At 38.2% G+C, this 16,245-nt stretch overlaps 1 pseudogene; it reads left to right on the top strand.

Moving 5' to 3' along the window:
• Positions 1 to 16,245, top strand: part of LOC101629471 — a 22,953-nt pseudogene that overhangs the window by 3,680 nt on the left and 3,028 nt on the right.

The following is a 16,245-nucleotide window of genomic DNA, read 5'->3' as shown; positions in this document are numbered from 1 at the left end:
CCCGCGCCCCCTTGCTGCTTCATCAGCAGTCTCTTCAAACAATGAAATGTGATTCATCAGTGAGTGGCTCTTCTAAATGGTTTCAACAAGAGCTAGAAGAGCTCAGAAAGTCCTGAATTTAAAAGATGCAGCAATGGCCAGGATCCAGGAAAATAACCACAGATTGGCCAATGCAGTACTGCTATCATAGAGCAGACAAGAAAAGAGCTGAACAGATAAACTCAGAAATGCAACAGCTGAAGGAGGAGGAGGATGAACTGGAGACATCACTTAATGAAAAAGACCTACTGATCAAAGCCAGAAGTGATCAATTTCTTTCTTTCAATGAAAAGGTCACTAGTCAAATGAAAATGAACTTTTAAGGCAGGCTGTAACAAACATGGAGGAGAGAATATTAATTTTAGAAATGGACCTTGATCAACTGAAAAGGGAAAATGAGGGAAGATGAAAAAATAGTGAAGCATTCAGAGAGAAAGAAACAAGAGTATCAGTTTTCAGTGCTACTGCAAGAAATAGAACTTGAGTGCCATTCAATGAAGAAGGCTGTTGGTTTTGAGCAATGCCTGAAAGAAAAAGAGGACAAGACTGGGAAGTTCAGTCAACTTTTCAGTGCTGCTAAATCAGTGCTGGAGAAAACAGTTGCAGTTCATCAGGAGAAAGACCAAGTCCTGTTGGCTTTGAAACAGAAGCAGGTGGAATGCAGTGCCGTCCAGAATGAGGTTCAACAAATATGTGAATAATAAGCAGGAGCTGGAGAGATTGTGTCAACATCTTTTAGAAAAAAAAGATTCTTATAGCCAGGAAGCTTTGACTGCAACATTCAGAGAAGCTAAACTAATGAAGAAAACCAAGATGCAGGAGGGAAAGCTAGCTTCATCCTGGAATGGATACAAGCCATCAGGCCAACTTGCAGGTAGCATCACTGCAGGAGCAGTTGGAGGGTGACCTCAAGCAAAGAGACCAGGATGCACTGCAGCTCTCTGTCTCTCAGGAATGGCTAAAGCAGTCTGAGTTGTCACTTTCTAGCCTGCTGATGGTACTTGGAGCACTTCCAGCAAAAGAAAAAGTCAGGTATTCTGCTGAACTTGAGAAGCATAAACAGCTTACAACTGAATGGAAGTACAAGGCAAAAAACCTAGAAGCAAAACCAGTATCCTTTCAGGAACATTGGGAGGAAGTGACTACTGCCTTGGATTCAGCACCAAGGCTTTCAGAAGTTAGATCTAAAGGAAGAACAAATTGAACATCTTAAAAAATAAAATGCCATTTCGAGAAGAAATGCTGGATGATGTCCATAAGAAACTTATGAATTTAGTCCACAATACAGAAGCAAAAGTGGACAAAGTCCTCATGAGAAAACTCTTCGTTGGACATTTCCATATACTGAAAAATCAGTGTCATGAAGTATTACGCTTAATGGGAAGCATCCTAGACATCCAAAGGGATGAAATGAACCAGTTCTTTGCTGCAGACCATGGAGTCGTTACCAGGGGGATGACTGGCTGGCTCGGAGTTAGCAGGGAAAAGTGTCCCCAGCACACCTCTGCAACCACGTGAGCACCCTGTAGTTACTGGTTCATTTTCAGACCTTTCTATTAATTTTCTTAGAAAAAGAGGCTCACCCATCACCTCCACCACCCAAGTTTTCTGTTGCTGACTGGAAGCCTCTACAGTCAGCAGAAAGGAGGAAACTAGACACAAATATACCAGAAAGTTTTCAAGAAAGGTCTAGTAGAAGGGATGTGAGCCCATTCCTGGTTCCCCATTCTGCAGCTCTGCCTCTTCCTCACCCAGCTTGACACGGACCTGGTAGGACTGCTCATCTTCGTTTAAAACCCATCTCATTTATGCCTTTTGCAGCATCTCCTGACAACAGTGCTGGTGTGCTCCAAGAACTTACGAAGCACTAGATGATACTCAAGCACAGATGGCACACGAGCACCTGTGGAAAACCCACAAACACTGTGTGTATGTCCTTGGTCCCAAAGTGGCACTTTGGAAAAAGTCACGTTTGCTGCAGTCTACATTCTCTCAATTTGCTAAAATTAGTCTTAGAACTTCAGAAATTGCAGGCATAATGGGAAGAAGCAATTGCTGTATTACCTGCATTTCCCACCCTCTTCCCCTCTCTGATTTGGCCAAATTTAAGCTAGTAGAAGCACTTAGTCATTTATCTTAATTTAAACATTAAGTAAAATAAAAGCTACATAGTAGTAACAATATATTACTACTAAAGTCTCTTTGGTGCCTTCTCTGATTCTCAGGCTAATTTAAGCTAGAAATATTGCTTGGTTTCTCTTTTAAAGATAATATAGAGCTTTAAACAAGAAAATAAGAGCAGTGATTTCTGTGCATAATGCAGAAAATTGACGTATTCATCACCTCGAGGCCTCTGTGGATGTCACAAGAACGGGTGGCCCTGGGCGGCCTGGGTGTCCAGGCGTGGACTGGTGCATATTTTTTTCCTGTGCACTTTAATAATAGGTTGTCTTTTATAGAGCTGAAGGCAATGCATTGTGAATTTTTAAGAAGCACCACAAGGAATAGGAAAAAAAAAAACCTTCAAATAAAATTGATATGTGTAAGTTGGCAATATTTCATCCACAATAAAAAAAATTTTGGGCCAAAATAGTTTTTTTCTTTGTAGAGGTCCTTCACTTCTTTTGTTAGGTTTATTCCCAAGTATTTTATCTTTTGTGCTTCAGTTATAAAGGGAATAGTTTTCTTGGTTTGGCCTTCTTCAAAGTGATTGTGTATAGGAAGGCTATTGATTTTTGTGTGTTGATTTTGTATCCTGCTACTTTACAAATTGTTTTACTATTTTGTTAAGTTTTTCTGCAGATTTTTTGGGGATTCTCTATGTATCTTTTATGTCATTTGCAAACAGTGATAATTTTACTTCTTCCCTATTTGGATTCCTTGTATTTCTTTTTCTTATTGCTCTGGCTAGGGCTTCCCATTTTATATTGAAAAGCAGTGGTGAGAGTGGGCATACTAGTCTTGTTTCTGACCTTAAGGGAAAGATTTCAGATTTTCACTATTGAGAATGACATTGGCTATGGTTTTGTCATATGTGGCCTTTAGTATGTTAAGGTATATTCCTTCTATCCCAAGAGTTTCAAGTAACTTTATCATGAATGGATGCTGTACTTTGTCAAATGTTTTCTCTGCATCTATTGATATGATTATATGGTTTTTATATTACTTTTTGTTGATGTGTTGTATTACATTAATTGATTTTCAAATGTCGAACCATCCTTGTGGCCCTGGGATATATCCCACTTGGTCATGTTGGATTATTTTTCTGATGCATTGTTGGAGTCTTATTAGCTAGGATTTTAATCAGGATTTTTACATCAGTGTTCAGTGGCCTATAGTTTTCTTTAAACAAAAATGTTATTGTTTGGTTTTGGTATTAGTGTAATGTTGGCTTCATAAAACATGGTTCCGAGTATAACTTCTTCCTCAATTTTTTTAAAAGAGTTTGTATAGGACAGGTACTAGTTCATTTCTGAAAGTTTGGTAAAATTCAGTTGTGATGCCATCTGGTCCTGGGCTTGTTTTGGGGGAGAGATTTGATTACTGTATCAATTTCACTGTGTGTAATTGGCCTGGTTAGGTGCTCTATTTCTTCTCTGTGGAGCCTTGGGTGATTGTAAAGTTGTAGGAATCTCTTCTAGATTGTTGAACTTGTTTGCATATAACTGTGTAACTGTTCAAACTAATCTCTTACTATTCTTTTGATTTCTGCTTTGTTGTGATTTCTCCTCTTTTGTTTATGATCCTTTTTATTTGTGTTTTCTCCCATGTTTTTCTTTGTAATCCTGGCTAGGGTTTATCTATTTTGTTTATTTTTTCCCAAAGAACCAGGTTTTGGTTTCATTAATCTTTGAATTGTTTTCTAAACTTCTATTTCATTTATTTCTGCTTTGATTTTTATGATTTGCTTTCTTCTACTGGCCTTTGGGCTTTTGTTGTTCTTTTTCCAGTTCTTTAAGGTGGAACATTAAGTTGCTTTTTTGAGTTCTTTCTTGTTTCTTGATGTGTGCCTGTATTACTATATATTTTCCTCATAACTGCTTTTGCTGTGTCCCATACATTCAGAAGGGTGTGTCCTCATTGGCATTCATCTCGAGGTATATTTTAGCTTCTTCCTTGATCTCATTAATCCACTGATCGTCCAGTAGTGTGGATTTTAATCTCCATGAGGTAGGAGTGTTCCTTTCTTTCTTTTTGTGGTTTATAGTTTGATTTCTTTTTTTTTTTTTAAGATTGATTTATTTGTACATACAGAACTGGGGTACAGGCTAGAGGCTCAGGGACGATGAGAGGCTTCACCAGAGACAGAGCGGGGAGCAGAACAGGCAGATCGACGAAGTACACTGCTGAGGGGAGCAGTGGGCGGGTCAGGAGAGGTCTGCCACGCCATGTGGTCACCTCTGGGGCAGGTGGGAATCGAACTCATGCGGAAGTGGCTTTAGCTTCTCAGTGCAGTGCTTTAACCCGCTGCGCCACCAGGGAAGGCCATATATAGTTTGATTTTTTAATGGCTGTTTCTTCAAAATCTTCTGCTAGTCTTTCTTAGTTGATATTCTTGATTTGAAAGGGAATTTAAAAATGATAGGAATAAGTTTTTGATTCTCTCATGTATGATACTATTCAAGTTGTGCAGGAGAAATGAACTCACATAGTGGAAATTTTAGCACCTCAGGATTAATCTTTTTGTGGGACTCAAGCAGAAAAGTAAAAAGCTACCTGGTTCCTACATATTCATATAGTCTTTAAAACAAGCCTTTCAATGTCCGCATTTTCTTGGGAGTTTCATGGAACAGAATTTCACCTGTAGAAAATATAGAAAATGCAAATATTTACAATACTGTCTTCATTTCTCGATATGATATATTGCTTATCTTTTCTTTAATTTCTCCCATGTGTGTCTTCCAGAGACCTGGCATGTCTTTTGTTAGTTTTGGCCCTAGGTTTTTAATACATGTGAGGTTATGACAAAAGTAACATTTTAAACATTGACCTTCTAATCATTAATCATAATGAATGTACATAACCATCAGATGGAAACCATCATTTCTCTAATAACATGAATTCCAGTTTACTCACATTATACATTTACCTCTATTAAGACAGTTGCAGAACTACCACTACACAGATGTGAGATAATCTTTTCACTGAATTTCCGATACCATCCCTTTGGGCCTTCCTAGATCCCTTAGGTGAGCACTGTCCCTTTACTCTAGCACCTTCAAGCTCTTAAATGGATTTACTACCCACTTTCTTTTAAACAGTCACTGTTGTTAAGGACAAGACAGAACATACAGCAAAGTTCACTAGGCACACCCGTTCCTCTCTTCAACTGCCCGACAGCCAAGTTTTGTGGATAGTCAAAATATCTTGCTATCTCCATTCTGCATATCTCTAAGTCACAATTTGATTTCTAGACCCCAAGTCCACTAAAATCTGTCTTAAAGGACTTCAATGAACATTCTGAAAGATTCCTGAATCCATTGGGAATTTCTCAAACTTCACTTGAAATCAGAGAAGGATCAGACACTGCTACCCAGTTCCTCCCTGAAAGTCCTTCTCCTTGGTGCTAAGACAGAACCTTGTGCCTGGTTTCCATCTCCTGATGCAGCCATACCAGCTTGGACTTCTGTGAAGGCTCATCCACCTCTAACTAACCAAGAAACACCAGAGTTCAGGGTGAGTCCTAGGCCAGCTCTTTTTAAAATGGTTTCCTTTTTAGTCTAAAGAAATCTCACATGTGTACAGGGTAGTGAGGGCATGATGGTAAGCAAAATCTTCCAGTCAGAGGGGATAAAAATGTCTTTCACACTAATACTAATAGACATTAAACACTACTCTAAAATTTAAAGGGACAAGTAAATGGAGACATTTATATATAAGATGTAAATGAAAATCAAGATTGGTTTTTTTGAAGAAGGGGTAAGTAAGCATGAAATAGAGTAATGAAAGGCAAAGGGCTGATTTCAGATGAAACAGCAGTACCTTCTCAGGACTGGCACAGGCCCAACTGCAGTTTAGTAGCGGTGAGATATACCTTGGACTAAGATTGGGGTAGTGCAAACTAAGATGGGGTGCTGCTGGAAAAGTACTGCAAAGATCTGAAATAGTGAATATGAACTCTTTCTCAGATACATTGCTTCCCTGGAGAAGTTAATTTGTTTCTTTTATAAATGTCTATGCAATACTTTCTCTTAACTGTCATGAGTTATTATATAATAGTGACATTACTCTTTTATCTGTTGTATTTTTTCTAATTGATTTTGTTTTTCTCTTCTGTGTGATGTTTAGCATCTTTTTGCAGACAAATTTATTCTTCATTTCAATGTGTTCTTCCCTTTGAATTTAAATCATGACATCTTCCATCATTTCTTTTTTTTTTTTAATATCTACTTATTTACGCTTACAAAACTGGGGTACAGGCCAGAAGTGTGGTGGGTGAGAGGATTGACTAGAGATAGAGTGGGGAGCAGAACAGGCAGATTGAAAAAGTACACTGCTGAGGGTGGCAGCAGGCAGATCAGAAGAGACCTGCCATGCCATGTGGATCAAGTCCCTGGCCAGGGATGGAATTCGTGCTGCAGTGGCTTCAGAGAGCTTCATAATGCAGTGACTTAACCCATTGCGCCACCAGGGAGCGCCCTCATCATTCCTTTTTATCTGTCCTCTTTTCCCCTACCTTCTTCACACTTGAATATAGAAGACTTTAAGGGCTACATTTATACTATACTCCCTGATTAGCAAAGTTTACTTAGTCATCTAGTGAACATTTATAGAATATATATGTTTCAGGTGATAGAAACATACCAAAAAAAAAACAGAGAGAGAGAGAGAGAGAGATAGAAAGAAAGAAAAATTGGGTAAATAATTGTCAGAGTAGAAAGCATCCTCGATGTAATAGTAGATACTTATTAGTCCAGGCGTGAATTAGTGAAAACTTTCTGAATGTGAAATCTAAACTGTTTGAAGAGGTCTGGAAATTAAATGGAAAAAGAACTTTAAAAGAAGAGTGGTAAATGCTATCATTACTACTCTGAGTAATTTCATTTGATTTTTTTTTAAAAAAAGTAGCTCATTTGTGGCCCTCCCTGGAGGCGCAGCCGATTAAAGAACTGAACTAAGAAGCTTAAGCCACTTCCGCATGAGATCGATCCCTGCCTTCCCGGAGGAGATCTACATGGCATGGCAGACCTCTCCTGACCCACCCACTGCTCCCCCAGCAGTGTATTTCATCGATCTGCCTGTTCTGCTCCCCACTCTGTCCCTGGTGAATCCTCTCACCCTCCGCATCTCTGGCCTGTACCCCAGTTCTGTATGAATAAATAAGTAAATCTTAAAAAAAAAAAAAAGTAGCTCGGCCCTCCCTGGCGGCGCAGAGGGTTAAGGCACAGCACAAAGAAGCTAAAGCCACTTCTGCATGAGTTCGATTCCCGCCTGCCCCGGAGGTGGCCACATGGCGTGGCAGACCTCTCCTGACCCGCCCGCTGCTCCCCTCAGCAGTGTACTTCGTGGATCTGCCTGTTCTGCTCCCCGCTCTGTCTCTGGTGAATTCTCTCACCCTCCGCATCTCTGGCCTGTAACCCAGTTCTGTACAAATAAATAAATAAATCTTTAAAAAAAAAAAGTAGCTCATTTGTATTTCTTATACATTCCCAAGGCATTTTACACCTCAGAGATAACCTTTGGGGAAAGAAATCACCAAATATTTCCTACAACTAGTACAAATTTAACATAAGTTATAAATGAAACACCTTCTGTGATTCCCTGAAATTCTGACTTAGTAACCTGCCAGTAAGGCAGCACAACATTTAAGTTTAACTTCTTAGTTCACTCACAGTTCTCCATGGTAAGTTAACAGTTCCTGTACCCCTATAATACCCACTGGTCTTTCTACAACTGCTGAGTCCCTGCTAACAGGTTTTCTTATGTTAGATCAGTGTCTGCAATTCCTGTGTACCATCCTTAAAGACCAATGGTAAATGTCGTTCACATCATTTTGGTTTCTTTGGCCATGTTTTGGCACTACTTGTTTTCCCAGTCACTATTCTAGATCATACTTTATTCTCTGTTATAGTTGGGTGTTGCTCCCCTTCTTCTACCTGTGTCTGTATGTGTGGACAGTGAAAGTGTGTCTTACACAGCTGCTATATGACACTGCCTTGCTCCTGGTACACAGGTACTTCCACTGAGTAAGAGAATTAAAGCACTTCCTGTGCTGTAGCTGTGGGTTTCTCATTTGATCCTGACATTTCCAGTTTATTGCTTTCTTCAGATGCCTTAACACTTCTTTGAAAGAGAAACCAGCAAGGAGTGAGTGGGAGAAATGGCAGCCTGGTGGCAATTAAACATGAAGGGGTGATAAATGAGCTTAGACTTAAGAGAACAAGGAGAATTGCAGAGAACTTTAAACAGCTTTTTCTAAAGATTTTGCTGTGAAAGGAAGCAAAGAAATGCCCTCAGCAGGAGGAAGCAACGTGATGCGTGTACTTACATCCTTGCAAGCAAGATAGTCTCATCATCCACTTAAGAATTTACCCCATTCGGCCACTTCTCACAGTGAAATTCAGGCGATGTGTCCTGGGGATGTACTGTCGGCACTTTGCAAACACTTAAAAACCGCCAATTAATTTCTCACACCCACTTTGAGTGGAAAGGACTATCATGAGCTTCGTTTTACAAAGACAGTGGATGTGGAGATTAAACAATTGCCCCAAAACCCAGACAAAAATTCATGGGACAAGAAAGAGGGCCAGAGACAAGTACACAAGTGTCCTGCTTCAGCCACTTATTTGCAGTATCCCTGAAGGAAGTTACAGCTGCCACACTCAAAAATCGCCCCTGCGCCCGTCAAGGAGCTCATGCCACCAAGCTCCCTACATCGCCTGTCGGCAAACATGCTTGTCTGCCCATCTGAAAGACACAGAGGAACCGTCTGAGCACCCTAAAAGAAGTCAGTTGTCCCTGAAGTCCCTGAGTTTCTAGACTCATCTCATTATTGATGTTCATGGCCGGGATTAAGCCATGTTATTAGCTCTAGGAAAAGTAACCACAGTTGCCTGTATGGAAACAGTACCGGCGCCACCAAGTCCCTCAACTGTGACCTCTTTTAGCCAAAACTCCGACCATCATCGTCACTCTAACGTCAGAGTAACAGAGAAAGCCTCAGAGGTTTGGAGCGCTTCAGCGTTCCGGATCGCAGCCGGAAGTGCCATTCAGCAAACTCCAGGTCCAGTGAGTGGCTCCAGGCCCTCTGCTTTCTTTTGTCATTTTGAACATTTCCGAGTTGCTGGTGTTTTTATAGTACTGGTACATAGGCTGGATGCGACTTTTTAAAACCACCCTCCCCCTTTTTTTAAGATCTCAATTAGTTGCAAGAACATTTATGCAGGGTTCACTTGAGTGGTCATATTTTGCTCTGAATTTTTACATAGAGGGTTATGGGAATGGACCTAGCAAAGGCCTGTCTGTCTGCATGTTTTAGCACAAGGCTCACCCATCCTGAAGAGCTATTAGTGGGTCTGCTCTTTTGTGGACCCCACCATCTAGACAACCCACCTCTAAGGGATCCCAGTAGCTCTCTTACCTGAGGACTCTGCAAATTGGCCTACCCAGAATCTGTCACAAGACTGACCAGCCAATGACTTTCCCTGGGGAGCCAGCCTGTAAGGTATTATGGAGGTGATTGCCTCCTCAAAAGTGCAGACAGTGTTGCAGGATTAATAGGATGCCCCCAAATGAGAAAACTTGATACCACCCAAGGCACAAAATAAAGCTGACAAAATAGTAACTGACCCTAGAGAAATGGAAATGTATGTGTTTTCTAACAAGCAATTCAAAATAATCATGGTTCAGAAGCTCAGCGAGCTAAAAGGTTAAAGCAAAATGCAACTAAATGGAATCAGAAAAGTACATGAACAAAAGAAGGGCAGCATCCTTTCATGATGAAAATTCTCAACAAATTAGGTACAGAAGGCATGTGCCTCCACATGAAAAAGGCCATATATGACAGGCTCTCAGGTATCATGCACTTAATGGTGGAAGTTGAGAGATTTTCCTCTTAGCAAGAATGAGAATAAGATGCACACCCTCACCACTTCAACTTAATACTAGAAAACCTACCCAGAGCATTTTGGCAGGAAAAGGAAGTAAATAGCACCCACATTTCAAAGGAAGTAAAATGAGCTCTGTAAACGACCTAATGATATGTCAGAAACTCCAAAGATACATATATATATATACAAATTTACTGAGCTTGCAGTATAAAAAAATCAAGCTTCTGTCATGATTCTATACACTTAAAATGAACTATGCAATATGGAATTAAGAAGACAATCCCATTTTCAATGGCAGCAGACAGAAAAATAGTTTAAAAAAAATACCACGGGGCTGAGGAATTTGTAACTGATAACTAGAAAACACAGATGAAAGAGGACCCTCCCTGGTGGTGCAGTGGGTTGGAGCTACACTGAGAAGCCAAGGCAAGCTATAGCTGCTTCAGCATGAGTTTGACCCCTGGCTTGGAGGTGATACACCTGGTGCAGCAGTCCTCTCCTGTTTCGCTTGCCGCTCCCCTCAGCAGTGTACTTTGTAGATCTGTATGTTCTGTTCCCCACTCTGTTCCTGGTGAATCCTCTCGCCAGCCCTGCACCTCTGGCCTGTACCCTGTTTCTGTATGAATAAATGAAATATTTTTTAAAAAAAGATGAAAGAAATAAAGCAGACACAAACAAAATTGACACCATGTTCATGTACTAAAACAATTAAAATTGTTAAGTGTTTGTACTTCCTAAAATGATCAACAGATTCCATAAATCCCCATAAAAATCTCAGTAGCTTTCTAAACAGAAATAGAAAAACCAATCCTAAAATAAAAAGAACCATGAAGACTTCAGGTAACCAAAGTAATTCTGATCAACACAAGCTGAAAGCATCTAATTCTTAAATATAAAAATGTATTATAAAACTATAATAATCACAATAGTATAGCTTGATAAAAAATAGAGGTATATATACCAATGAAAGTGAATAGTCTAGAAATAGAGGATGCTAAGAATACTCACTGGGGGATAGGGTAGTCTTCTCAAAAATGATGTCAAGTCTGAATATTTACCAGCAGTACAATAAAGTTGGACTCTTACCCAAATATTCCAGAAATAAGCAGTAAAAGTTTCTTGACATTGCACTTGGATTTGACATTTAAAAACTCAAGCAACAAAGTGAACATTACATCAAACTAAAAAGCTGCACTGCGAAATAAATGATCAGCAAGAGGAAAGGGTAATCTACAGAATGATTCAGTATATTTCCAAACCCTACATCAGATAAAGGGTTAATGTTCAATATGTATAAGGAACAGGCATAATTCAACAGTAAAAATGTAACCCATGTTAAAAATGGACAAAGGTAGTTCTCCAAAGAAGACATGCAAATCACTATCAGGTGTATAAAAATGTGTACAATGTCCAAAAGTGTCCATGACATTGGGATATCACTTCACTTCTGTTGGGAAAGCTATAATCAACCAAACTAATAATATAAAAAATATAGCTGATGATGTGAAGAAAAGGGAAATTCTTGTACAGTGTGTGAATGTAAATTGATATCACCACTATGAGGAAAAAGAAGGGTTCTTAAAAATAAAACTAATTGAGGGGCCCTCCCTGGTGGTGCAACGCGGGTCAGGACACAGCACTGCAAGAGAGCAGCAGATGTTTCAGTGTGAGTTCATCCCTGGTCCGGAGGTGACTCACATGGAGTGGCAGACCTCTCCTGACCCATCCACTGCTCCCCTAAGCATTGTACGTATGTTCTATTGTCTTTTTGACTGATTCAGTCCTTGGCATCTTCTGATGAAACAATGGCCAAAGCTTCTCCTGGGGGCACTAGCCTCAGGATATTTGGGGTGCCTTTGGAACTGCAGTATCTGGGGCCTCCTTAAGATAAGTGTCCAGTGGGTCATCTTCTTTCTGTCTGTCTATTGCCTGTGCAAGCCTTTCACACTTTTCTCTTGGCCTGCACAATTTTTGCTTTGACTTTGACTAGATTTGGCTTTTAGACATATGCAGTGTTTCTTTGGTTGTCTGTTGTATCAGCTATACTGATGTCAAAATGTTAATAAGGGAATCAGAGCTATGTAATATACCATACTTCCAATAATGTAATTGGATAATAATTTATCCCCTCAGAGAATTAGTGAGCATACTTGCTGAGCAGATGTAAGGGAAGTGAAATGTGTGAGATGCTTTGTCAAGATGACATCATCCACAACACTAAACAAGAAGCATGTGTCATAAATGTGAGCCTCATATAATGAAATAACACTTTTTCAAACACGAGTGTGATCCTAAAACCATCTGCTTCATAATCAGATTGCAAGGTACATGTAGTATTGCTATGTTGCTCCACTAAATTATTCCTAAATGCATTTTATAAGCATGAAGAGAATACAGATAGTCTGTGGGTTGAAAGACTAACTGTCCAGATGGATTTCTTTAGTTCCTCAACTGATTCCATCATTGTATATCTTAATTAAGCCCTCTCAGCAAGCATGTAACTGCTATCATTAAAAACACATATTGATTAAATGAGTATGTGAAGGACTCAGGTAAGTGGTGATTTAAACTTAGTTGTCTGCATTGTAATTTTGTTTCTGCTTAATTCTTTCTGTTAACATAACGAAAACACAACATCATTAGAGTCCTCATTGTCGTTTAGTGTAGATAATATTACAATTTTCTTAGAGGAAATACTCAAGTTTGAGGTAGGAGAGTAATGGAGAGCTGACATTTGGATTCCTTTAGTTAACAAAGAAAGGCGATTTAAAATTTATTCCAGATGCAAAGGGCACCTTTATCTTCACTACATTCATGCCAATAATTTTCTGTGACATCGTGAGTAAGAATTAACAGTTGAGCTGGAAATAATTATTTTCTGGTTGCTGAATCTTTTAGAGGCATAAGTCTTTGTATATCATGAGAGGATTATTACAAAAACTGATGATTTTTATTATCAGGTAGACTGCTTTTTTTCATTTTAAACATTTTGTGAATCTTTGGTTTGTTTCCTTGATTAGGATTTTAGGATTTCCATGTGCTTGTATGTATGTGCATCTTGTCAGTATTGTTAATTTCAGGACAGTCCTTTTTTTTTTTTTGCTCCCCTATAGGAAGAGGAAATTGCATTTCCATCAGAATCTTTGATCAAACAGTCAGCATTTACAGATATTTAGTATCTTACCCAGTATGGATGACAATGTGGGCAAACGACCAGTGTCCTTGATAGTTATGAGAATAAAACCCTAATAGTCTAATAATTTTTGAATTGCCTATTTTGTGATAGGCATTAAAATGTGCAATGTACATGTCCTTTACTTTGGCAATTTACTGCAAGAACTGTTAGTATGCAATGCTAATGCACCCAGTTGTAGTACATTTCATTGTATTCTCACTTGCAAACTGTAAAATATTATAACTAAGAAAATAGTTAAATAAGTTATGTCCCATTTATGCCCATGTTTTTGTTAAAAGGTAAGAAGTTATTAAATGCCTAAAAACAAGTGTAAGACACTTAAGGAGATACTTTTAAATTTACAGTACTTGTTTTCTTACTTTGAGCTTGGATCATAGATGATTTCTTTCTTTTTTTATTTTGAGAATTTTTTACATTGTAGTTTATTTTGTGCAGTTATTGGAGTCTCCCCTTAGAATAGACCCCCTAGATTTCACAATGCCATATCACCATGAACCATCACATAGGTGATTTTTATGTAACACAGCTATGCTATATTTTATAAACAGTGTGACTTTCTCTTTTAAACTGAAAAAATAAGAAAGATAATGGATTTTGTGAAAGAACATAGTGGATACTTGGTGTGCTTTTAATATCTTTGTCTCCTTGTATGAGAAGTCTGTTTTGTGAATACTGCAGAATTGTATTTTCATACAATCAAATTCAGTTAGATGGATACTACACACTATCCCAGAGACCCAAAGAAATAAAAGATACAGCACCTGAAAAACGTTGAGATTAAAAGCAGCAGGATATAGACTTTCTACCTTTAAGAAAGTTCCAGTTGAGCGCAGCAACACTTGCCACAGATAAGAGAGGCATGGCCCTGACATCTATATCGTCACAAGCAAGCATCCTGTAGGTTTTTAAAGAAAGGTATAGACGACATGCATATTTCCATTGTATTAAAGTCAACATAGATTTTGAGAATACAACAATACTGTGCTGACTTTGATTTTTAATTAAATAAATAATGCCCAAATTAATAAGGGAAGTATACCTATAAAGTACTCTCACACACATTCAAGGCAACTAAAAAGGCAATAATAATTACACAGTCAGTCCACATTAGGCAACAGAGTGAAAAACCGAGGAGGGGAAAGTGAATTGTTAAAGATTTCTTATTTCTTCATAGTGAGTAGTAATGGTAGTAAATGACAGCATTCTAAATATGAACTATGCTATTAAAACTAGTATACAAACTCCTGTTGTGTTTCTAATAGTGCTATACCAAAAATAAATGGTAAATTTATAAATTATATGACCTATATATGTGTGTGTATATATATTGTGTGACATATATATGACACATTGAATGTAGTCATATGAGAACACATGCAGAATATTGATTTGAAAGATAAAACATCCTCACAAAAAAAATACTGTAAAAGAGAAATGAAGTAGAGAGCAAATAAGTTAGAAAATATACTGTTAAACCTTATATGTGGGCTCTTTAATATGCATAAAAACAATCTGAGGCCCTTCCTGGTGGCTAAGTGGGTTAAAGCACAACACTAAGAAAATAAAGCCACTTCAGCATGAGTTCAATCCCTGCCCCAGAGGTGATCCACATGGTGTGGCAGACCTCTCCTGACCCGCCTGCTGTTCCCCTCAGCAGTGTACCTTATCAGTTGGCCTGTTCTGCTCCCCACTGTCTCTCGTGAATTTTCTCACTGCCCCTGCACCTCTGGTCTGTACCCCAGTTCTGTATGCAAAAACAAATAAATCTTTAAAAAAAAATCTGAAATGAAAATTCCAAACTACCCATTTGGGAGATTAAGGGATAGGACCAATGATAAAGAGTAATGTGGAAACAGCTTATTTATGTATTTATCCTATTGGAGTGGAACCATACAATTCATACTTGATGTCCTTGTAAGGAACAGAATGATTGAAAGTTTTAATGAGTAGAAGGGAAAAAAAAAAAAAAACGGAAAAAAAAAAAAAAACGAAAACAAGAGGCAAAAGAGAACACAAGACGCATCCTAAAATTGGAAAGGAGATACACAAAGAAAACATAGTCAAAACAAAAATACAATATGAAATATCAGAAAGTAAAAACATATAGATAACCAGAGTAAATGAGAACGTGTTAAATACACCTATTAAAACTAACACGCTCAGATTCACTTAAGACCTTTCAAATCCAGATAAAGTATTATTATAAAGGACATTACATATACATTTAGTAACACAATGAATAAACCAAGGGAGATGGATGGTGGTAGAGTGTTACCCAGAAATAGGAAGAATAATTCATCATGAAAAACAAGAAGATAGCAGAAACAATTGAAACTTCTTGTACGTAACAATTTGCTTGAAATTTATTAGAAAATCTGAGAAAACTAAAATCGGTAGTCATTGAGGAAAATTTAATAGCCATCACTCAGACAGATAAAAATAAAACAAAAATATTGAAAGTTATAACCTCAAATAACTAGTTGATCTTATCAAATTTTATGTATTTTCTATTCCTAAAATATAGAATCTATCTTCTATTCAAACAAGCAAAAATCATTGGCATTTAGGCATTGGAGTGAATGCTCACAGACAGCAAAATTTGTTTTCCTGCAGGTCATATTTCCTGGTACAGTGTAATGAGATTACTGAGGTCCAAGAGTATGCAAATGGAAAGTAAATGTACAGCTGTAAATTTTGTGTTCAAGAGGAAATGCAAACGGTAATTGACTGACATCATGTGCCTCACCTATCAAAAGCAGTGCACTAAAAACTTAGGACAAGCATAAGTCTAACGAAATACTGAAAATAAAATTAACTAAAAGGTATATCCCCACCCAATGTATAAGTAATTTCTAAAATTAGTAAAAGGAAAGTGAAAAATTAAAATATAATGCACAAAAATCCCAGAACGTTACATCAGAGCCTAATGTCATTCCTTTAAAAATAACAATAAAAGAACCA

The sequence above is a fragment of the Condylura cristata genome, unplaced genomic scaffold (genome assembly GCF_000260355.1).
Source record: "Condylura cristata isolate star-nosed mole 26May11 unplaced genomic scaffold, ConCri1.0 scaffold00021, whole genome shotgun sequence".
NCBI classification, from domain to species: domain Eukaryota; kingdom Metazoa; phylum Chordata; class Mammalia; order Eulipotyphla; family Talpidae; genus Condylura; species Condylura cristata.
The sequence above is the reverse complement of the archived record's forward strand: the minus strand, read 5'-3'. Positions and strand labels throughout refer to the sequence as shown.